We start from the raw sequence: 25,138 nt of genomic DNA on the forward strand, positions 1-25,138 counted from the left end.
GATGATGTAGAGAATATCTAAGATATATATGTATTTATAAGTGAGTAACAAAATAGCATGTATAATATGGTCATAGAAGTCTATATTTATATTTGTTTTTTAAAAGTTTATATGACAGTCTTTAACAGTGGCTATTTCTAGGTGATGGGTTTGCTTGACTATTTTCTCCTTTAGTCCTTACTATGTCTTCTAGTTTTTCTACAATTACTATAGATTACTTTTATAAGAAAAACAAATATCTTTCCATTTTGAGTAAAATAATCTTATCTGGATATAAAATAAATTGAAAATTGAGTATGTATTGAGCAGTCAACTACATACTTGTTTGGAAATATTGACTGTTTCATTTATTTAATCCTACCATAAATCCTCTACTAGAGGTATTATAGTCACTATTTTACAGGTGGGAAAAAAAGAATCAGAGAGGTTATATAACTTGTACAATGTCAAATTACATAGATAGTAAGGAATAGAATCAGGAATCACTACCATGTTTCTCTGAATCTTTCTTAGCCTTACTAAGGGCAGTTTGGTGACATGTTGTCAATGGCCTATCAGTCTTGGAAAAGAAAAAGGGAAGAGTGGTATGTGTTTGTCATCATTGATAATAGTCTTCCTTTTCACTTCTGCTTTCCAGTGTGGGTTATAGCAGCATTTACAGTATTACATTAGGAATAGAAATGTGAAGAGCTCTTTGGTTACAGAAAGTCTAATGTGAAGATTTATAGTAGTGGATCATCAAAAGCACACACAATTTATCTGCTTCAATTTATTTTAATTCTCCCGACTTATTGCAAGAAGACATAGAGGATGGAACTGTGAAATCCCTTTTTCATGTGCTCCTTACTCATGAGGAAGTCTCACTCTGTCCTCTGTTTCAGAGTGGCATATTTCCTTGTGGAATGTGTCTCTAACTTTATTTCTGGTTCAGCTAATAGCATGGTTGAAACCCCACTAATAATAGCAGAGAAATCTTCCAATTATGGCCACAATTTTAATCATTGAGCCTTGAATACCATTCAGCTTCTGGAGTATAAAATCCACTATTTTGAGATGTTGACCTTTAATTTCTCAAGGGTACCTTAATAGAGTGGATTCAGGGTGATTCAGGGAAACCATCTTCAAATTTCTCTACAAGAGAATAAACTGTGAAAAAATTCTTTGAAGTGAAGAAACAGAAACTCAAAAGGAAGAAAAGTCTAATGGCATTAAATTACTTATTTGCTTTAAAATATTCTATATAAATCAGTTTGCCCTTGGGATGCCTGGGTGGCTCAGCGGTAAGTGTCTGCCTTCAGCTCAGGACATGATCCTGGAGTCCCAGGATCAAGCCCTACATCGGGCTCCCTGCATGGAGCCTGCTTCTCCCTCTGCCTATGTCTCTGGCTCTCTTTTTCTCTTTGTCTCTGTCTCTTATGAATAAATAAATAAATATTTAAAAACAAACAAACAAACCAATAAATAAATAAATACATTTGCCCTTATAATATTTTGTTATGGATAATAATTCATATTTCTTTCCATATTATTTTGATTTTTAATTAAACTTGTAGAGTTCAAACAACTGTATCATTTGTAGTAGATAACTCTCAGGAGCATAAGGAAGAGTTTATTCAAGTAAATTTTCTCTATAATGACAGTGTTTAATCTAACATTTAATCATACAAAACAATAGTACTTGTGAATTCAATTTTAGAGTACTCAAAATATAGGATTATAACTTTAGGAGTAGCTGGATATAAATTTGTGACTTTTAACATATGATTTTTGGCTTTAACTGTAAAAAACAATAAGAATAACAACAGCAACCACTTTAAACATTGTACATTTTGTAAGCTGATTAAAATTGTAAAGGTCAAACTACTGGGAGTAACAGAGTTAAGAAGCTAGAATCTATGATAAGGACTTTGTATAGACTAGTTTTCTAAAATTCTGTTGGTTTACATACAGGGTTGCTGAGTAATGAAATATACTCTGTCTTTGAGGAAGCCTTATGATTAACTGTGAGATGTTTGTTTACTGTTTTGAATTTTTCTTTAAATAGGATTTTATTTTTATTTTTTTAAGATTGATTTTATTATTTATTTATTTATTTATTTATTTATTTATTTATTTATTTGAGAGAGTGTGAGAGAGAGCATGAACTGGGGGAGAAGCAGATGGAGAGGGAGAGGCAGACTCCCCCTGAGCAGGGAGCACAATGTGGGCTTTATCTCAGGACCCTGGGATCATGACCCAAGCTGAAGGCAGACACTGAATTGGCTGAGCCACCCCGGTACCCCTTTAAATAGGATTTTAAAGGAAACCAAGACATCAAAGGCCATTTGAGATTCGAAAATGCACGATATTTTAGTAACTCTGGACATTATATATTATATTTCTGGAGAAATAGCAAGTAGATTATGAGGTACAAAATTTGACTTTACATTTAATGCTTCTCCACATAGGAAAGTAAATCTATTCTTTATATTTCAAGAGATAATGGAAAATGCTTTTAGTCCTTGGTCATCCTATGTACACACAAACACGCACATGGACAAACATACATATCAATAAATATATCCCCACTGCTTCTGAATTGTTAAGGTTAATTTGCATGTTTAGTCATGGGTCAATTCATTTAGATGGTACATGGTAAGACACCATAGTTTACATTCCATATTGGAACTATGGAAGAAGAGAAATTAAGTCAACTCTCACAGTCTCATCTATTACATAATCCTGTGGGCAATTCCCAAATTCTTCTTTATTTATCATCAAATGCAGATAGTCTTAGCATGTAGCAGTCTCGTAATTTATATAATTTTTTATTATGTGTTTATGATTAGATTATGAGCTCCTAGAGGGAAGAGATAATATTTTATTCAATTCTGTCACCATCATAGTACCTAAAATGATGTTTTATACACACAATAAACCAGTGGCCAATACATGATTACTGAATTAATGAAAAACAGAGAACAATTTTTGCACAAAAGAATATACCAAGAGATATTGTTATTATTTATTTATTAATTCATTTCTAATTTGAAAGACATATAATAAATGTGTTTTTTAAAGCATTACACATCTATTTTTAGTTCATAACAGTCTAATTCTTTTTTTAAGATTTTATTAATTTATTCCTGAGAGACACAGAGAGAAGCAGAGACATAGACCGAGGGAGAAGGAGGTTCCTCATAGGGAGCCTGATGTGGGACTCAATCCCAGGACCTTGCTTGGGATCATACCCTGAGCCAAAGGCAGACACTCAACCACTGAGCCACCCAGGTGTCTCAACCTAATTCTTTATTAGTTTACACCACTAGCTGGGCTCTTATAGGCATCTGAATTTGAGATCTTATTAGAGATTATTGCTTATTGTGACTCTAGATATATATTCAGCAGTGTGTTTAGAGAAGTATATATCATATCAAGTAGTATTTTACAACACAAGAATCCTTCAACATTAACAAATGTATTGGTGCAATACACCATATTAATATAGTGTTATCTTCATGGATGCTAAGGTGGTCAGATACCATGCAAGTATACAAAAGCTGGTGGTTTTCCTTTCTTTTAGCAATCTTTCATTAAAATGTGATGGAAATTTACCCTGAAATATGCATAGTTATTTATAAAAGGAAGAAGAAACCTCAATTTGAATAATTTTATAAACACATATTCAGTATTATAAAAACCTCAGTTCTTTGAAATTGATCTGAAAATGCAATAAAATGTTCATCAAAATCTTAATTTTTTTTTTTTTTATAAAATCTTAATTTTTTTAAAGAGAAAATGAGAGTTATCTCAAAGAGTAAATTTGTGGATTAAGTAAATCAATGGAATTTAGCATATGAAAAGATGACATTTTAAATCAGTGGGAAAAGGTAAAATGTATAAAATGATTAATGGATGTATGATAAAAAGTGGCATTAATAGGAGATTTTTTTCTCTACTTCTCTTCCAGAATCAAGAGAGGGAAAACCACTTAAAGTGTTATTATCTATAATATGTAAGCATCTCATTTGTATCAATAAGGAAAAAAATGAGAAGAGACATTACTGACAGATTAATATGTAAAATATGCCTCAGCCTCAGTAATATTTGAAGAAATAATAAAGTAATAAAGAGATACCACCTTTTTTTGAAAGACATTAAAATGTCATTAGTATTCTCAACCATTTGAGACATTGTTGCTTGCTACCTGACGATATCTATCAAAATTTAAAATGCAGCTTGAAGCAGTTTTCTCTTACTTGATATATGTTACTGGATGCAGCTAACTTTCTTTTAAGAATCTACAATTGAGAACTGTTTGCATTAGTTCAAAAATGTATGCTTGCAATCATATTTCTTTCAGCATCTTTTGTAAAAGAAAAAAACAAACATTGAAAGCAACATAAAAGTACTTGAATGAGGAAATGAATGTATCAATTTTGATAAACCCATTTAATAAAACACTAGGTAGAAATAAAAATAATAATGTAAGCTTACTTACACTTATTTGAAAAATGTCTGGAATATATCATGAAGTGCAAATGCCTGTTGGAGATAAACATGTCTAGTGTGAACTCATTAGACCTATACCAAGCTATTTGCAGTGTCTACCTTTAGAGTGTGGTTGTAAAATGATGAAGAAATAATATTTACTACTCACATTTTATATTTTGTTTGAGTATATTACAAGTGTTTGTTACTTTTTAATTAAACAATGAACAAATTCTAAAAAAGGAAAAATAAAAGAAAGAAATGCAAAATTATAGATCCTGGTAGCCATGTGGAACATGCATGAATTTCAGGGAAATGGGAGGAGTAGAAGGAATACCATTTAGTTACTCCTTGCATTACTCCAAGGAGTGGACATTTAGTGATAGAAACTAGATAGAAGAGAAAGGACTAGTTTCTGTAGACATTTACAAGGTCAGATCAACATGACTGGTTATAGAAAAAAAAGACCCAGAAATGCTAACAATAACATCTGACGATAGCACATTAAGGCTAATGTTTTTAATTAATAAATTAATACCTTTTGCCTAGTTTATAGGTATGATGAAAGATATTTGTTAAGTCTAGCTACATGATGTTAAAATTAAGAATAATCAAATTTCTCTTTTTTAAAGTTTTAAAATACGAGTGACTCAGATCTTCTGAGATCTTGTGGTGAAGACATAGGTTGTTAGTAAGCAAGATTGAAATATCAGATACACCTTTTCCTATTGGGAATATAGGGAATCTTTTTCATCTAAATTATAGGGAGTCACCCTTCCTAACATATCACTTTTTCTATTGGCCTCTTCACATGATGCTACTACATCATCAAAACTTGATACATCACTGCTTCTTAATACTTTTGGTTCTGTGGATGATGCTGAACATATTCCAAAAGGTAACATAGCTGCTGTATTACAGAATGCAGTGTGTATGCAATCAGAATGTCAATTTACTTAATTTGTAAGATTAAGTAAGACTTAATCTTACTCATATGTGGGATTTAAGAAACAAAACAGAGGACCATAGGGGAAGGGAGAGGAAACTAAAACAAGATGAAATCAGAGAGGGAGACAAACCATAAGAGACTCTTAAATTTTATTTTATTTTTTTTATGATAGTCACACACAGAGAGAGAGAGAGAGAGAGAGAGAGAGGCAGAGACACAGGCAGAGGGAGAAGCAGGCTCCATGCACCGGGCCCGATGTGGGATTCGATCCCGGGTCTCCAGGATCGCGCCCTGGGCCAAAGGCAGGCGCTAAACCGCTGCGCCACCCAGGGATCCCGAGACTCTTAATCATAGGAAACAAACTGAGGGTTGCTGGAGAGGAAGGGGGCTGAAGAACTCGGGTAACTGGGTGATAAACATTAAGGAGGGTACGTGATATAATGAGCATTGGGTGTTATATAAGTCTGATGAAACATTGACCTCTACCTCTGAAACTAATAATATACTTTATGTTAATTAATTGAATTTAAATTAAAAAATAAAATAAAAAAGACAATCTCCAGTAATATATGGAATATATTCATCAAGTTGAATTATCTAGGCAAACCTCTTTTATCTTTAAAATGAACTTCTGGAAGACTAATCACTTTCCTTGGTTTTGAAAACTCTAGAGATGCTGCTCACTACACCCTTGGGCAAGTATCTTCCCAAATGAGTAGGACAATCACTGCAGTATATTGATGGACCCTTAGAAAAGATTCCAAATGACACCTTCAGATGTCTTTCTTCTGATCTGGAACCAGAGCTAATCTTATCAAAGATCATAGGAATAATTGCTTTTATTTAATTACTTCAGTAGTCTCATTCACACAGTTCCTGTAAATTACATTTACACCCAAGAAGTTTTGCATTGAGAACACGATTTGTGAATAGAATCAATCATTTTTAAAGGAATACTAATTAATTACAAGCCATAAGTCATTTACTTAAATCCCATGGGAAAAAACCTTAGTCTTCAAACTATTATTCAGTTTTCATTTTTGGTATGCATAGTAACAATTTTCTACTTGTAAATAATTTACTGGAATGCTCATACTTGGGAAACTTTGTTTCATCTCCTTTTCCTTACTACTACTACTACTACTACTACTACTACTACTACTGTCACCACTACTACATTATTTTCCTGACCTTTTTCTGTGAATTACAAAGTTATGTTTTTTTTAAAATTGATTTTGTTATCATGGGTAATTTTGTTAAGTATTACTTTCATTTTGCAGTACAAGCTTTACCCCAATAAAGGATTTCTCCTTGTTGAAAAAAGATTTACAAGTGGAGAAGGAGTTCGTGGTTTATGGTACCATTAAGGACCCTCTCAAAACTGCAGTGAAATTCTAGCTTATGGGGGAAAAAAAGTTCTAAACCAGTTATCCTGACTACTATTTGGAGATAAACCTAGAAGAAATAATTTTTTACTTTTTATTTTTTTAAATTTATTTTTATTTTTTTTTATTTTTTAAAAGATTGTATTTATTCACGAGAGACACACACACAGAGAGAGAGGCAGAGACACAGGCAGAAGGAGAAGCAGGCTCCATGCGGGGAGCCCAATGTGGGAGTGGATCCCAGGACTCCAGGATCATGCCCTGGGCCTAAGGCAGGCACTAAACCACTGAACCACGCAGGGATCCCCGAAGAAATAATTTTTTAGAAATAATTTAGGAACTAGGATGCCTGGGTGGCTCCGTCAGTTGAATGGCTGACTTGATTTCAGCTCACATCATGATCTCAGGGCCCTGAAAAAAAAAGTCTTAGGCTCTGTGCTCAGCAGGGAGCCTGCTTACCAATTCTCTCTTTTCCTCTTCCTCTCCCCTTTCTCCCACCCATGCACGTTCTCTCTCCATCTCTCTCTCTTTAAAATTAATTTTTTGGGGATCCCTGGGTGGCTCAGTGGTTTAGCACCTGCCTTTGGCCTGGGGTACGATCCTGGGGTCCCGGGATTGAGTCCTGCATTGGGCTCCTGGCATAGAGCCTGCTTCTCCCTCCTCCTGTGTCTCTGCCTCTCTCTCTCTCTATCATGAATGAATAAATAAATAAATCTTTAAAAAAACAAAAAATAAAATTAATTTTTCTCTCTCTATCATGAATAAAATAAATAAATCTTTAAAAAAATAAAAAATAAAATTATTTTTTTTAAAAAAGAAACTTAGGAATATAAACATGTGAAAAGGGATGGTATCTCTTGCCTCTAGAGATATGGTATGAGAATATTTTAAAGAAAAAGTAATGATCCAGAAGGCAGATGTGTGTTTTAGGTTCTGTTAGCTGTGCATCAAAATTTATTGTGACCTTATTATGTGACAAATTCAATATAAGGCCATGGTATCTCTATCAGCTTACTCATTAGTTTTAGATTCATGTTGCCTTTTCTATAATATTGAGATAATTCTTAACAGCCCAAAGTTTGGGGATAGACTGTAGTTAAGTAGACCGTAATAAATTTTAGATGCTATTGAACACTTACTGTGTGCTGGGTAGTATCTTGAAAGCTTAATAAATATTATGTCAATTAAACCTCACAGTAGTTCTACCAGATAGATTTGATCATCCCCATTTTATAATCCACTGAAAGAGTTTGGGAGGTGCCTGTATAACTTACCCAAGTTCACATTATTAATAAATTGCAAGCCAGTTTTGTGAGCCATGTTGGTCTGTCTTAACCAGAATTCTCAACCTTTACACTATAATGTTTCCATAGATGATTTCTCCAGACTTTTTATTTTGAAGATTTGTGTTTATCTCCCAAAAGGCTTAGCCTAGTGCTTAAACACACATACTCTTTATTTGTGGGGTGAATTTCTTCTTTTTCCCCTAAAGTTTAGCAGTCACTTTCTATGCTTAAAGCAAAAATATTGGATTTTCTGACCTCCTACAAAGACATGTTCTTATCCACTGCCCCATGATCCATAATTTGAAATCCATAGTTGTTATCACTAACCACATAAGCCCCTTCACCCCTGAGATTGCCATCATCCTGAGAGGCACTGTGGGTTAGAGGACAGTGCAGAGGATTTGAGTCAGGAAGGTCTCAGGTAGGGACACTTGGGTGGCTTAGAGGTTGAGCATCTGCCTTTGGCTCACGTCATGATCCCGGGGTCCTGGGATGGAGTCCCGCATTGGGCTCCCTGCGGGGAGCCTGCTTCTCCCTCTGCCTATGTCTCTGCCACTCTCTGTGCATCTCTCGTGCATGCTTTAGGGAAATACTTGATTGGGTTTAGATTGAAATCTATAAAAACATTTCAACCTCATAAAGAGAAGGAGCTTACAGTCATCAAGTAAAGAGCTTTTAATAAGCATAAGATGAGGGATCCCTGGGTGGCGCAGCGGTTTGGTGCCTGCCTTTGGCCCAGGGCGCGATCCTGGAGACCCGGGATCAAATCCCACGTTGGGATCCCGGTGCATGTAGCCTGCTTCTCCCTCCTCCTGTGTCTCTGCCCTCTCTCTCTCTCTCTCTCTCTCTCTCTCTCTATCGGTGTGTGACTATCATAAATTAAAAAAAATAAATAAGTGTAAGATGAAACATTTTGGGACATTATTAGTAGTAGTAGTAGTATTAGTTTTTCAAAAGATTGCTCCTGGATTACATAAATCCTTCAGTGCAGCTTATTTGAGTTGTATGGAGAAAAAACTTGTATGGCAATTTCAGTATTTCCCCATCAAATGGCCTAATATATTTTTCTTAGTGTAGTCTCTGTCAGCAATTTCACTAAGATGCTGTATTGGTGAAAACTCCAGCTCACTAGTCATACTGCCTAGATTTGAGTTCAGACTCCCCCATTTACAATCTATGTGACCTTGACACATTTACTTACCCTGTCCCTCATAAGTAAGAAAGGAAGACAGTGGTAATACCTACATCATAGGGTTGCTGCTTAATTCACTGAGATAGCTATGCAAATTGTTTGGCCCAGAATATGTGCTTCATAAGTGCTACCTGTTATTACCTGCCTTATTCATATGCTCTTTTTCATGGGTTTCTAAAAAAATATTTGTACATACTTTGAGGATCACTCTATCTTTTACTATATTAATATCCTGAGGTATAGTTTGCTACAAAATTAGGCTATTTCTTCAGGGAAAAAACAGATTGGAAAACCTATTTGCAGCTTTGTTACTCAGTAGCCATTTACCTTCAACACCAGTCATCTGTTCATTTGAAGAATGGTGGCTGTTTCATTAGAATCCACAGTTCCGACTATCAAGTGATGATCAGCTTGAATTTCAGTATATCTTGCATTTCTTTTCAAGACATTTCTGCTTTCTAATCAGATGTTAACCTCTTGACATATAATCGAAGTATAGGCACTTAACAAAATGTAAAACATAATTATCCTTTGCAACACAACCATGAACAGATATCTTTTTTTTTTAACTTAAAAAAAAAAAGCGATTTATTTTAGCGAGTGAGCGAGCATGAGCGGGGGGGGGGGTAAAGGGGGGGGATAAAGGGAAAGAATCTTCAGCAGATTCCTCTGTCATTGGAGAGTCCTGTGTGGGGGCTTGATCCTGAAATCGTGACCTGAGATGCAATCAAAAGTTGGACCCTTAACTGACTGAGCCCCCATATATGGCACATTACTTTTAAGAATTGGCTTTTTAAATCTCAATTCTTAATTCTCTGGGGATTCATTCAGATCGTTGTGTGTGTCAGTATATTGTTCCTTTTTTTATTGCATATTTTTTTAATTGGAGTTCAATTTGCCAACATATAACCTAACACCCAGTACTCATTCCATCAAGTGCCCCCCTCAGTGCCTGTCACCCAGTCACCTCCACCCCCCGCCCACCTCCCTTTCCACCACCCCTTGTTCGTTTCCCAGAGTTAGGAATCTCTCATGTTCTGTCTCCCTTTCTGATATTTCCCACTCATTTTTTCTCCTTTCCCCTTTACCCCTTTCACTATTTTTTATATTCCCCAGATGAATGAGACCATATAATGTTTGTCCTTCTCCGATTGACTTATTTCACTCAGCATAATACCCTCCAGTTCCATCCACGTCGAAGCAAATGGTGGGTATTTGTCATTTCTAATGGCTGAGTAATATTCCATTGTATACATAAACCACATCTTCTTTATCCATTCATCTTTCGATGGACACCGAGGCTCCTTCCACAGTTTGGCTATTGTGGACATTGCTGCTAGAAACATTGGGGTGCAGGTAACCCAGCGTTTCACTGCATCTGTATCTTTGGGGTAAATTTCCAGCAGTGCGATTGGGGGTCATAGGGCAGATCTATTTTTAACTCTTTGAGGAACCTCCACACAGTTTTCCAGAGTGGCTGCACCAGTTCACATTCCCACCAACTGTGCAAGAGGGTTTCCCCTTTCTCCACATCCTCTCCAACTTTTGTAGTTTCCTGCCTTGTTAATTTTCCCCATTCTCACTGGTGTGAGGTAGTATCTCATTGTGGTTTTGATTTCTATTCCCCTGATGGCAAGTGATGTGGAGCATTTTCTCATGTGCTTGTTGGCCATGTCTATGTCTTCTTCTGTGAGATTTGTCTTTTGCCCGTTTCATGATTGGATTGTTTGTTTCTTTGCTGTTGAGTTTAATAAGTTCTTTATAGAACTTGGATACTAGTCCTTTATCTGATAGGTCATTTGCAAATATCTCTTCCCATTCTGTAGGTTGTCTTTTAGCTTTGTTGACTGTTTCTTTTGCTGTGCAGAAGCTTTTGATCTTGATGAAGTCCCAATAGTTCATTTTTGCTTTTGTTTATCTTGCCTTCATGGATGAATCTTGCAAGAAGTTACTGTGGCCTAGTTCCAAAAAGGCATTGCCTGTGTTCTCCTCTAGGATTTTGATGGAATCTTGTCTCACATTTAGATCTTTCATCCATTTTCAGTTTATCTTTGTGTCTGGTGTAAGAGAATGGTCCAGTTTCATTCTTCTGCATGTGGATGTCCATTTTCCCAGCACCATTTATTGAAGAGACTGTCTTTTTTCCAGTGGATAGTCTTTCCTCCTTTGTCAAATATTAGTTGACCATAAAGTTGAGGGTCCACTTCTGGATTCTCTATTCTTTTCCATTGATCTATGTGTCTGTTTTTGTGCCAATACCACACTGTCTTGAGGATCACAGCTTTATAGTACAACCTGAAATCTGGCATTGTGATGCCCCCAGCTATGGTTTTCTTTTTAATATTCTCCTGGCTATTTGGGGTCTTTTCTGATTCCACACAAATCTTAAGATAATTTGTTCCAACTCTCTGAAGAAAGTCCGTGGTATTTTGATAGGGATTACATTAGGGATTGTACTCCTTCTATCTTTCTGAACAGCTTTAGTAGAATAGGTATGGTTTCTTCTTTAAACGTTTGATAGAATTCCCCTGGGAATCCATCTGGCCCTGGACTTTTGTGTCTTGGGAGATTTTTGATGACTGCTTCAATTTCCTCCCTGGTTATCGGCCTGTTCAGGTTTTCTATTTCTTCCTGTACCAGTTTTGGTAGTTTGTGGTTTCCAGAAACACATCCATTTCTTCTAGGTTGCCTAATTTATTGGCGTATAGCTGCTCAAAATATGTTTTTTAAATTGTTTGTATTTCCTTGGTGTTGGTGGTGATGTCTCCTTTCTCATTCATGATTTTATTAATTTGAGTCTTCTCTCTCTTCTTTTTAATAAGGCTGGCTAATGGTTTATCTATCTTATTAATTATTTCAAAGAACCAACTCCTGGTTTTGTTGATCTGTTCCACAGTTCTTCTGGTGTCTATTTCATTGAGTTCTGCTCGAATCGTTATTAACTCTTTTCTTCTGCTGGGTGTAGGATCTATTTACTGTTTTTTCTCCAGTTCCCTTAGGTGCAAGGTTAGCTTTCGTATTTGAGTTCTTTCCAGTTTTTGGATGGAGTTTGTATTGCGATGTATTTCCCCCTCGGGACTGTTTTTGCTGTATCCCAAAGATTTTGAACGGTTGTATCTTCATTCTCATTAGTTTCCATGAATCTTTTTAATTCTTCTCTAATTTCCTGATTGACCCTTTCATCTTGTAGCAGGACGGTCCTTAACCTCCACGTGTTTGAAATCCTTCCAAACTTCCTCTTGTGATTTAGTTCTAATTGCAAAGCATTATGGTCTGAAAATATGCAGGGGACGAATCCAATCTTTTGGTATAAGTTAAGACCTGAACAGATTTCTGATTCATGAGTTTGCTAAGTGTTTTCCTAGCTGGAAATAATATCTATCACTTACTATACAGCCATGATAACAATCTATACCTCTTGTAAATATTTTCTTCTGAAGAAATACCAAAAAAATTTGTAACAAATCAACAGGTAAGAACATTTTGCCTTAGGCCAGAGAAAAGCATTTTGTGGTGCTATGCATACTGAATGGATTAGACAAGAATTTAAAAATTAATTTTATCACTTGGAGATAATGAAAAGATAACTGTAATATGAAAAAGATCAGCTATGTTAACAACAGATTTCCTTAAAACATTCTGTAATCAAAAGCCAATAATCATAAAATAGTAAAAGGCAATAACTTTTTTCCCACCCTAAGGGTTTCATCAGTATTTCTCTAATCATAAAACCATATGCAGTCTTTTCTCACCAAAACTGCATAAAGGAAGATAATGAGCCCTAGATAAAGAAGAATAAAGACCAGAATGAGCTAAGTAGCACATCCTTCCTCAAGAAAGGCTAAGAAACAAAGCTCCCTGGGACTGAAATCTTGTCTTATGACTGAACCACAATATTCACATCAGCATGTGACTTGAAGGGTATCTTGAAACTACTGGAATCTTAAGTCTTCAGGAAAAGTAGTGAAATACCAAAACCAGAAGAAAAATCTAAACCATTTGTACCAAGCCAGGTTTTTCTGTTTCCCTTTCTCTAAGACGCTCCACTTTGATTCAAACCGTATTGATCCTTGAGGCAATATTTATAGAAAAATCCATGGAGGAGGAACAATGATTAATTTGTTCCTCTTACTAAACTGCTCAATTATTTTTATGCATGACGGTATATGGAAAATATTGAGATGCATTTTAATGAAGGTGGACATACTTGGTAGTCTTCTAGGTTTTTTTTTTTTCATGTTTTTACATTTTTTTTCTTTTACTTCTAGTTCTTTTTTTTTAAATTTTATTTATTTATTCATGAGAGACATAAAAAGAGGCAGAGACATAGGCTGAGGGAAAAGCAGGGTTCCTGCCAGGAGCCCGATATGGGACTCGGTCCCAGGACACTGGGATCATGAGCTGAGCCAAAGGCAGATGCTAAACGGCTGAGCCACCCAAGTGCCCTTACTTCTACTTCTTAAGGAATTTTTATCCCATGCCACTAGATCATCTGGTTTCAGCCAATAGTTTTTGTTTGTTTGTTTAAAGATTTTATTTATTTATTCATGAGAGATACAGAGAGAGAGATAGAGGCAAAGACATAGACAGAGGGAGAAGCAGGATCCCTATGCAGAGCAGTACTCCAGCCCAGGACTCCATGCTCACAACCTGAGCCAAAAGCAGATGCTCAACCAGTGAACCACCCAGGTGGCCCTCAGCCAATATTTTTACAGGGTTAGGTGTTATCAAACTTTCCTTTCAAATTTTGGGCATTAAAAACAACAAAACATTGGAATCTGATTAGGAGTAAAGCTATGAGGAAATTCTCTTTACCTCTTTGTAATTCCTATCACTCTAGCTACTATTTATCCAGTGCTTACTCTAGTAGGCACTAGTTTAAATGTTTTTTTTACATATTATTTTGTTTAATTTTCGTGGCTACTCTGAATTGGGCATTCATATTATAGGTAATAAAGCTGACAAAAGGATAAATTACCAGCCAAATTTCCATAGCTGAACAGGAGCAGAGCCAGGCCTGAGTTTCAAACACGTGGATATACTATATCTCTCGCTATGGAGCTTTCAGCAATGATCTACAGTCAACAGAAACATTTTCTTTACATTTACGATGTTTTCAAATATTCCTCTTTCTCCCCATAAGCCAAAAATTTTGGAATTTTTCCTCTTTAAGTCCAAATTCAAAACTTCAAGTCCAACAAATTTCAACTCAAATAGTAACATATTTATAATTTCATGTGCATGACATTTTTTTAATGTCGCTCTCCCCAAATATCTCACATTACCAGCCTAAGTCCAATTTTTATCATTTTCTACCACTTTTTGGGGAAAAAAAACATATCGGAGAGCTCTATGATTATTTATATGGGAAAGCAACATAAGTTTTCTATAATGAGTTAAGAACACCAAACCTTGAATTAATTTTCCAGATTAGCTTGTCACTCAGAAAACCATGGGCAAAGGAGTAATGATTTTCACCAGGATAATTGGGAAACATTTTCAGAATCTGTGTTGCTACTGAGTCAGGCTGATCTAGAAAAAATATCAATCCCCTGGCTTTTAGACAGCGTGAGCTATAGAATGAGATACTTGTAACCTTGAATTTTGCTTAGGGTCCACCCAATCTTATTGCTGTATCAGAAACTAAATTTACTCTTTCTTCTTGGTAAATTTGATAAAGATTCCTTGTCTATTGGTAACCAAAGCATATAGAAAAGCTAGGATACATGGATTATGTTCCATGATGTCCAAAATTATTTGTATGAGGCAGTTCATCACAGTGACCTCTCCAGCATCTGGAAGACAGTAAATAGCCAGTGTTGAACTGATGCCTTTCTGAAATGAATATTTATTATCTCCAGCATGGAGGAGGAGACTTAGAAAGATAGAACTGCATGGGAGGAAAAAGCCTATCAGTCTTTTTGAGGATGGCATAAAGAAAGCCACCACGCTAATATATAAATTTATATGTTACACAGCTGACTTAACATGTCATGAACTAATGCACTTAAATGGATGCACCATCCTTCCAGCCTAACTTGTTGTTTGCTCAGCCTGGGATATCATGGTGTGCCCATATAAGCCAGGTTGAAGCAAATCAGAGATGGATCAGAATCTTTCAGTGATGTGTAGGAGATTAAAATGTAGTCCATCATTGTTGACAAAGTGCCTTTGTCAACAATGTGCATTTTCCCAAGAGTTAGATTGTGTGCATTTTCCCAAGAGTTACATTCAATGGGTAATATATTTAGTTCTGGAGGTTATTTGGTTGCAGTAGGTGAAATGGACAGACCAAACTCTGAGAACTTTGAGGACAAGAACAGTGCCTTATTAATTTTATGTAATGCCTGTTACTAAGCAGGTGGTCTCATACAGGGTGGCCATTTAATAATTATTTGTGTAGCTAAAGAGGAAGACCTTTCCTCTTCTCTTTTCTGAAAATTCTAGCTATTTTTCAAAGGTCAATGTGAACCCATTAGTCTGCAATTATCTTAACCATAAGTAGGTATACCATATATTAGATATGGTTCACTTAAATGGCAATGGCAGAGACAAAGCACAAACAAGCCATAGCAAGGAGGAAATGTATTATCTCCATATTTACAATGACGAGGGATTGTTCTAGTTTTAGGCTTCGCTGAGTCTAGGTGCTTATATAATAGGATCAGAAAGTAGCCTTATTCCATCTCTTGGTGGTTCTCTTTTTTACTCCCAGGCAAGTGCTTTCCAATTGATGACCATTGGTGACTGTCAAAGTTCCAGGGCACAAAGGCAAATAGCTTCTTTTTTGAAATTGCTGAAACAAAAGTCATGGATTGAGTCTTGTGATTTACCTGCAATCACATGACCATCTATAAACCAACAGAATGAAATAATCTAGCCAGGTGTATCTCCTTCCAAGAATGGGAAATCAATATTATCCAAATTTATATGAACACAGTGGGGAGAAATTTTGTTCTTCAAAGGAGTTTAGGTTGCTATAACCAGAAACTGAAGAAATGGAATTTGGGCAGGCAGAGGCAACAAATGGCAATTACTCTCATTCTAAACTCCAGTATTGGGCATTGTAATTGTAGTTGTAGTTGTAGTTATGGTGGCCCTGAAAATATATAATACTGAGTTTGAATCCTGATCTGTCATTTAATTATATTCCTTAAATAAGTAACTGAATTCTCAATTTCCTAATTTTGAAAAAATGAGAATAACATTACACAAGTTATTGTGAAGATTATAATTAATTTATATAAAACATAAAGCAGTGTGTTTTGCACTTATTAGGTCCATAATACTGAGTTGTGGTAGCAGTAGTATAATAGTAGTAGTATAGTAATAGCAATTCTTCACTATAACTAAATTATAATGTGCTATTTAAAGTCTTCATTTGTTATTTCTGTCTTCTCTATATCATTAATATCTAAAATGCCCCTCTAATACTTACCTGGCAGGGGAGATACCATGATCACTAAAATGCCCCTCTAACGTGATTTTTTAAAATCTTATGTCTGAACTGTACTCATGCATGGCAAGCTGTTCCTTTTGTTTCATAGCAGACATATACAATTTGATAGCTGTAATTTTCAGATAATTATGTCTTTTGTTAAGCCAGATATTTCTCCTTACCTATTAGCCATGGTTTCTAACTCCAGAGTTATACAAAAGTGGTCTCTTTTCCTTCTAGGTAATGGCTTTGTTATCATATGACCAAGTGAACCCATGAGAATATTACTCCCTTTCTCCCAGATATCTTCAACTATCCCCTTTAACTTGTTGCATTTGGAAGTGCTTTATTCATCCATCCATGTGTTCAACAAATGTTTTTGAATTGCTACTCTGTGTTAGTCCTCAGTAGTGATAAGGATATAATAGTAAGTATAATGACTAGGACAGTGACAAGTTCAGGGCTAGAGAATGGCAATAGAGGTGGATAATCAATCATTAGAAAATAAGTGGTATATATTTTAGGACCTAAAGAGTTCATAGGAATTGCTCAAATGAAGAGGAAATGGCTAGGTAGGAGGTAAAAGGAAAAGTAATATAGGCAGAAGAAACAGCTTATGCAAAGGTCTGGCTGTTATGTAACCTGGAAGATCCAGGACATTAAATAAGTTGGACATTCTGAAGAATAACTTCTGAATTTGGACATTTCTGGAGATAAGGCTGGGAAAAATATTCAGGTCCTTATATGCTACACTAAGTGGTTTGAACTCTAGATTGAAGACTACAGATCACTATTGAAAAATTATAAGTAAGATCAGAATTGCATTTTCAGAAGCTCTCTCCAGCAAAATGCAGAGAACATACAAAATGTAGAGAAGGAATGAGGTTGGATGCAGAGAAACTAACTTTAATAAACAGGTGAGACCTAGTGGTAACCTAAATATAGTCAAGAGTTGTGGGATGGAGATAAGTGAATACATTATGTACACTGTATTTACATAAACCCCTTGCAATGGAATTTGGATTTTTAAAAAAATTTATTTGAGAGAGTGAGAGAGAGAGTGAGAGAGAGCAAGTGCACTGGGAGGAGGGGCAGAGGGAGAGGGAGAAGCAGACTCTCCACTGAGCAGCGAGCCTGACACAAGGTTTGATCCTAGGATGCTGAGATCATGACTTGAGCTGAAGGCAGATGCTTAGTCAGCTGAACCACCAGGTGCCCCTGGATGTTTTATAGGTATATAGTTTTATACATAGTGTAGTGTTTCTATAACGTGAACAATTGATACAGTGAGCATCACTTTTGGTTTCCTTTGGGTAGAAATGCGGAGGGAGAGGGAATTCATGGAACAGGAGCTGATTCCTTTAGAGGTCCTGACACTTTTTTTTTTTTTTTTCTGTATGACTGCCTCATCTCTGCTTCTTCTATTGTACTTTGAGAAATTAACCATTTATCAGTGGGAAAATGTCCAGTTAGTCACATGGTGGGAGATGTAGGGCATACCCTACCTGTCTTATTATGTAGGTCATAGTAAGAGAGTTCATGAAAAAGAAGAACTGAACACAAGTTGATGACTTCTTTTTAACTCAAGAGTAGACAGTCGATACATGTAGATATCTCCAGGAAATAAACATATCTCTCTAGATGTATTTTGGGCTCATTTTTTAAATCCAGGAATAGTTATAAAGAAACCATCCATGCAGCGGTGCCTAAGTGGCACAGTTGGTTCAGCCTCTGACACTTGATTTTGGCTAAGGTCATGATTTTAGGGTTGTGAGATCAAGCCCTGTGTCAGGCTCCATGCTCAGCACAGTCTACTTAAGACTTTCTTCCTCTTCTTCTGCCCCTCCTCCACTCACTTGTGCACACTCTCTCTCATTTTCTCTCTCTCAAATAAATAAATAAATCTTTAAACAAGAGAAAGAAACCATCCATGCAAAAAATTGAAGACTGAATCAAATAAGGTGGGCACAGTGATAACCAAGTGAGCATGAAAAATGCTTAAATGAAATGAAACTGTGCTGCTTTTCTGTCATTTCCTCTGTCTTTAAGCCATAGTTTACAACCATTTCTCAAGTTACATATCAGCTACATTTTAAAGATAGAATCGGTTTTAGTATACTCAATGGGTGAAAGCCATAGGGAAGCACATTTCTTATAGTTGTCATTATCTAAGAGTGCAATACCAGCCTTGCCAGGTAGAGATTTTTGTTACTGGACATATCCAAGTAGAATTTGGGTTACCATCTGTCAGGGATTTGAGAAAATGGATTCTTTCATTAAAGAGGAAGATTGGAATCAGAAAATAAAATCACAATAATCCCACCACTTTTAACACCTTACTATATTTTCATCCTGATTGAGTCTAAATCATAAACATATATACATACGTATATATTTATACTATTTTATGCCACATTTTATAATAGCAAAACTTCTACTTTTTTAATATTTTGCTCTTTAACATACTGTATTAATTTTTTTCTCAAGTTTTTGTTAGCAGTGGGCTTTCCTGAAGCAGAAGTCTGAATTCAAGATTACAACATGTACCTGAGAGTTATTCATCTTAAATCTATTTTAATCCACTTCAATCCCATTTTTAAAATAATACTGACTCATTGATGAGATAAGATAATAGTCTTATAGAATATTTAACTTAACTGTTTTTTGTTTTTGTTTTCTTGATTGTATCCAATTTTTATATAATAGAACCCTTCTGCCCCTTCATCCAGAATTATTTTTGAAACGTAGCCGTGCATTAGGTTCTCTATTCATTCCTAGAATACAGCAGTAAGTAAGATATAGGGGAGCTTCGTCTTGGTATAGTTTGCAGGCTAAGAAAGAAAGAAAAATCAAGAGGTCCTTCCTAAATAACACAGAAATATCACATGTAAATGGGAATTCTGCTAGTTCTTTTTATTACATGGTCAATGAGTTTGAGAAATTCAGTAATGAATAAGGTTAATAAGTTTCTCAGTAATAAGCAAATCCATAAGAAAAAAATAGAATGCATGTAGTGTTTTCCTAACACAATTAAACATACCACACTTTCCATGAGAAACATCTTAGTAGAACTATTTTGTAGAATACATTTTGGTCAGACTGATGATATATATGAAAAATCATAGCACAGTCAAGTAAGAAATATAATGAAATCTAGAATCTGAAGTCAAAAAGAATACTTGTTGTCCACTTTTCAAATTTCTTCATAGGTGGCAATTAAACATGGAAAAAATACTCACCTCAAAATAAAATAATCTTCTCAAACTTCTATGCTTAATAAGACACATTGGATCAATGGACTTTTATGTCACTGATCTGCAAAGATGTATTTTAAAAGAATTAATATGACCTTGCTCATGCCTCTGAGGTACCACTTTTTAAAAACTGAAATATAATTAACATACAGTGTTGTATTAGTTTCAGGTTATAACACATTGATTCAACAATTCTATACATTCTGTACATTACTCAGTGCTCACCACAGTAAGTGTAGTCACCATCTGTCACCAAACAACTTTTTTATAATATTATTGACTGTATTCTCTATGATGTACTTCTCATCTTGAAAGGGCACCACCTAATTAAGACGGATTGTAGGTTTGACATTATATAGGGAAAGCTACTGTGCTATAAATAGATTTGATGATGGTTCAAAGATCAACTTAACTAGTTTAGATAAGGCAGTATCAGTATTAATGCACATTAAAGTTGCTTCTTTCTGCATGAGACAGTCTTTGAGATTCTTGAGATCTTGAAGGGCATCAAAAAGAAGGAATGATGCTGGACTTTGAAAACTGTCACAGTAACTATGTTGCTATAAAGTCATCTCAATTCTTTCAGTCACGACTTTCAATTCTTTCAATCAAGATAAGCACCATTCTCTCTAGTGTGCATAGGAGGCTGGAAGACTCCTCTTGTTGGGGGCTGCACAGAAAGTAGGTAATCTAGTCATTGAAACTCCAGTTCTATCAAAATCTATGAATTTAATAGATCAACACCTATGCTCTCTGCAGCATTAGGCTAAAACCAGCTTTTGTAACTGACTTAACACAATAGAAGTTTATTTCTCACTCATTGAACAAATGAGTGCATTTGTTCCTTTTTGAACAGGCAGCTTTCCTTTTCACTGTGCCCTAGGGACTCTGGTTCTTTCCGTTTGGGGGCTTTGTCATTCCCCAGAGTTATAGAAGGATAGAAAAGGGCCACCAGGTTAAGAAAGTGACACATTGTACTGGCTTGCATTTGTTAGCCTCAAAAAAACAATGAAGAGAGAGGAGGTGAGAGGGCTGGGAAAAATAGTCCTGGGCTTAGCTTGATAAATTGTAAGAATTATGAAGTGTGTGTGTGTGTGTGTGTGTGTGTGTCTGTAGGATAAGACTATAAATTTGTAATACTTGGAGCACTGCATTGAGAAGATTGCCTGAAGAAAAGGTCCAATATTTGTAGTTACTCTGGATTGTAATATTTTGAACTATTTAAATTTTCTTTATCATAATGTTTACATAGTATTCAAATTTTCTACAATTAATTTTATGATAATAAAAACCAATAAGCATATTTTTCAAAAATCTGAGAAATATGCTTATACATCATGCAGGGCGAAGACTAGAATGGGATGTTAGGATGCACAGTTTAAAAGGATTATCAAATTCTGGCTCTACACTTGCAACGGCGGTAATCATATTCAGAGAAAGAAGGATGCCATTTGACCTCAGAAATCCTGGCCTATTGATGCATTCAGTAAATATTAAGAATATATGATACAGACAGGGCAGTGGCAAAGCTCTGTGCCTAATGCCACTTTCCTCTCAAATTTTTGTTTTAATTGGCTTTGCCTCCAAAAGTAATCATGTGCATTTCTGTTTCATCTTAGCACATCAGGTATTCTCTTGGAGGCATTGACTAAGCATATTCTCTTTGTTCCAGCCTGGGTCTGCAGATTGGCCTTCTCAGCTTCTACGAGCTTGTCAAAGGTATAAAAGCAATGATGTGTACTTATTTTAAAATGTCCTTTCTTTTTAATACTGTCAGATCTCTTCAGAGGCTACTGCTTCAGAAAGAATGAGCCTATCTCATGCCGAGCAGAACAAAAATAAGCATCTAAAATATTGGAAAGGGTCTACATAGCACTTTCTGTCTCTATCACTTCCTCATATGTCTCTCTTTTCCTGTAAAATCAACTGCTTAGAATTGAAGGAAAAACTAAAATAGCCAAATAAATTAGGATAGGCTCCACAATTGCAATATGCATAAATAAGGTAAGACAAATTTATTTGAAAGGAAACATAATATGATATAGAATACATTATAGCCAATCATGACAAATGCTCATGGAAAGCCATGTGGAATATTTGTTTGCCCATTCCCTTCCCCCTAAAATCTCTTCCAAAGGTATTCTTTTGCAACTGACAGATTAATGCGCCATTGTAAGAAACTCCATGGGAGATCAAAAACTCAAGAAGCATCTTGTAAATAATTTCATTTTGATGTACTCAATAGTAATGTGTACCACTGGCCAGTATGCTATAGGCTGAAAATAAATTCTTAAAACTTAGAAATGTCAAAGATCACTTTGAAACCACCATCAGTTATACAATATCTGGTCGAAGTAGTAATTTATATTTATGGTAACTCTATGAATTTGTTTGATTTGAAAACAGAATGGTGATATTTATGTAACTTCTGTTATTCAAGGTGAGTTTTAAAAAATAACTTAATAGTGTCATGTCAAGTGGCCATAATGCAATTTTCCTTGACGATTTTAAATATATCTACATATCTCAAGTAAAATTTTTCCTATTAATTCAGTCAAACCAATCTTTCTGTATCCTGTAGCAACAAAGACTTTGTAACATTAATTTTTTACTTAATACATTTGTGCAAAAGAAAGAAGAGTTGCAGCTTTCCTTATCTTTTTACAAAATATCATGTAAAAAGTGGGTTTACTAAATAACACTATAAAAATGCAAAATTATAAAGCAAGTGATTGCTTTATAAAATGATTATTTTTTGCACATGGTCACTTAACTAAGTGTCCCTGATATACTTTTTGTAAGTGAATGGTTCAGTAGTATTAAGTATGTTTATATTGTTGTGTCACCAGTCTTCAGAACTCTTTTCATCTTGCAAAACTGAAACTATGCCCATTAGACAATTCTACCATTTTTTATCCTCCCAGTCCCAAGAAAACATCATTATATTGTTTCTATGAATTTGACTACTTTAGGATACCTCAGACGTTATCTGTCTCTTTCTGACTGACTTGTTTCACTTAGCATAATATCTTCAAATTTCATCCATCTTGTAGCATGTGTCAGAATTTTCTTCCTTTTAAAGGTGGAAAAGTAATCCATTGTATATGCTACATTTTATTTAACTATTCATCCATTAATGGGTATTTGGTCTCTTGGCTATTTTGAATAATGCTGCTATGTGCAAATATCTCTTTAAGATCTTGCTTTCAATTCTCTTGGATATATACCCAGAAGTGGGATTGCTGAATCATATAGTAATTCTATTTTTAAGGTTTGGAAGAACTACCATACTGTTTTCTATAGCAACTGCATCACTTTACATTCCCACCAAGAGTGCACAAGAGTTCTAATTTCTCCACATCCTTGTCAGCACTATTTTCTCTCTCTCCCTCCCTCCCTACTCTTTCTCTCTTTCTTTTTCTTTCTTTCTTTCTTTCTTCTTTCTTTCTTTCTTTCTTTCTTTCTTTCTTTCTTTCTTTCTTTCTTCTTTCTTTCTTTCTTTCTTTCTTTCTTTCTTTCTTTCTTTCTTTCTTTCTTTCTTTCTTTCTTTCTTTCTTTCTTTCTCTTTCTTTCTTTCTTCTTTCTTTCTTTCCCTTCCTTCCTTCCTTCCTCCCTCCCTCCTTTCTTTCTTTCTTTCTTTCTTTCTTTCTTTCTTTCTTTCTTCTTTTCTTTTCTTTCTTTCTTTTTTCTTTTCTTTTCTTTTCTTTTCTTTTCTTTTTTTTTCTTTCTTTTTCTTTTTCTTTCTCTTCTAAGCTAAACATGCTTTAGTTTGCTGAAAATAGTTTCCCAGTTGAATTATTTCTGAATAAGTGCATTACTATAGATCGTACCCTACAGTCCCTCTGATTATTTTGGTCTTCTCAATAGTAAGGTATACACTCTGCCAAACCAAAGCTATTTTAATCATTCTGTAGGGTCAAAGGGAGTTAATGAAATCACCTTTTGTGTACAATTGAATCTATTTTTATTCAGGAATACGTGCATATATAGTATTTAAATCCCAGAGAATTCTCAGGGATCAACATTTGCCTTTTCCCCTCGAGAAATAACTTATATATGCCCATGATTCTTCTAGTTTCTTTGTTGTTCTATGTAACTTCGGGGAGAGAGACGAGAGAGAGAGAGAGAGAGAGAGAGAGAGAGAGAGAAATATAATTTCCTCCCTCACTTTTTGGAAGGAGTGGAGCAGATAAGAAGCAATGTTGAGAAATGATGACTCACAATCAAAACTGGCAGTAAGGTCAGTGTTCAAGAGCCAGCTCATTACGGTACTAAAAAACATGGGCTCCATGGTCAGAGGTTTCCCTAACCAAATCATGACTTAGAAAATTATTGGCTGAGTGACAATTGGAAGAGTGACTCACATATCCATGTTTTTAAATTTTTTTTAAGATTTAGTTTTGATTCATTTGAGAGAGAGAGAGAGAGCATGCATGAGTGAGGGGGAGAGGGGCAGAGGGAGAGGGAGAAACAGACTCCCTGCTGAGCAGGAAGCCCTATGCTATGCAGGCTTGATCATAGGACCCTGAGATCATGATCTGACCTGAAAGCAGATGCTTAACCTACTGAGCCACCCAGGCATCTCCATGTTTCAGCTGTGTCACCTGGAAAATGGATAAATGAAAATAATGATGATAATAGGAGAAAATGTTTATAGAACATTTAATCTATAGCAGGCATTCTACTAATCATTTTTCCTTATGTGAACTTTTTTGCTAATAGGGACTATGATTTACTTTCTTTTATAGAGCGTGAGGTCTCAGGGAGGTTAAATAGCATGCTCAAAATTTCACAGCAGCTAGTAAGTAGTAAATAAATCTAATACATACCTTATAAGGCTGTTATGATGACTAATGAGATAATGCATGTAAAAGTGTTAGCCAAGGACCAATGTTGGGTATTAAAATTGGGGAAAGACTTTAAAATAATTTGAGATAAACTGAGAGAAAAAAAGCACAAAATTATAGGGAACAAATCATACGCACAAAGTGTAATTTTGATGTTGATTATCTCAGGGTGAACTAAGTTTCCTACTGATGGTGCATTATATATTAAGATGGGAGAGATAATGTTATACTGCCTCAATTTTTTAGCAATCCTTGGAGTTAGTCCCATCATCACTACGAAGATTAGTCTGTCATAAAATGCAGAGTGAACTAAGCAA

General features: G+C 35.4%; 1 protein-coding gene across 6 annotated transcripts in view; it reads left to right on the top strand.

The window, feature by feature from the left end:
• Positions 1 to 25,138, top strand: part of GABRB2 (gamma-aminobutyric acid type A receptor subunit beta2) — a 244,433-nt gene that overhangs the window by 48,202 nt on the left and 171,093 nt on the right. The window lies entirely within an intron of this gene.

This window comes from Canis lupus, chromosome 4 (genome assembly GCF_048164855.1).
Source record: "Canis lupus baileyi chromosome 4, mCanLup2.hap1, whole genome shotgun sequence".
Taxonomy (NCBI): Eukaryota; Metazoa; Chordata; class Mammalia; order Carnivora; family Canidae; genus Canis; species Canis lupus.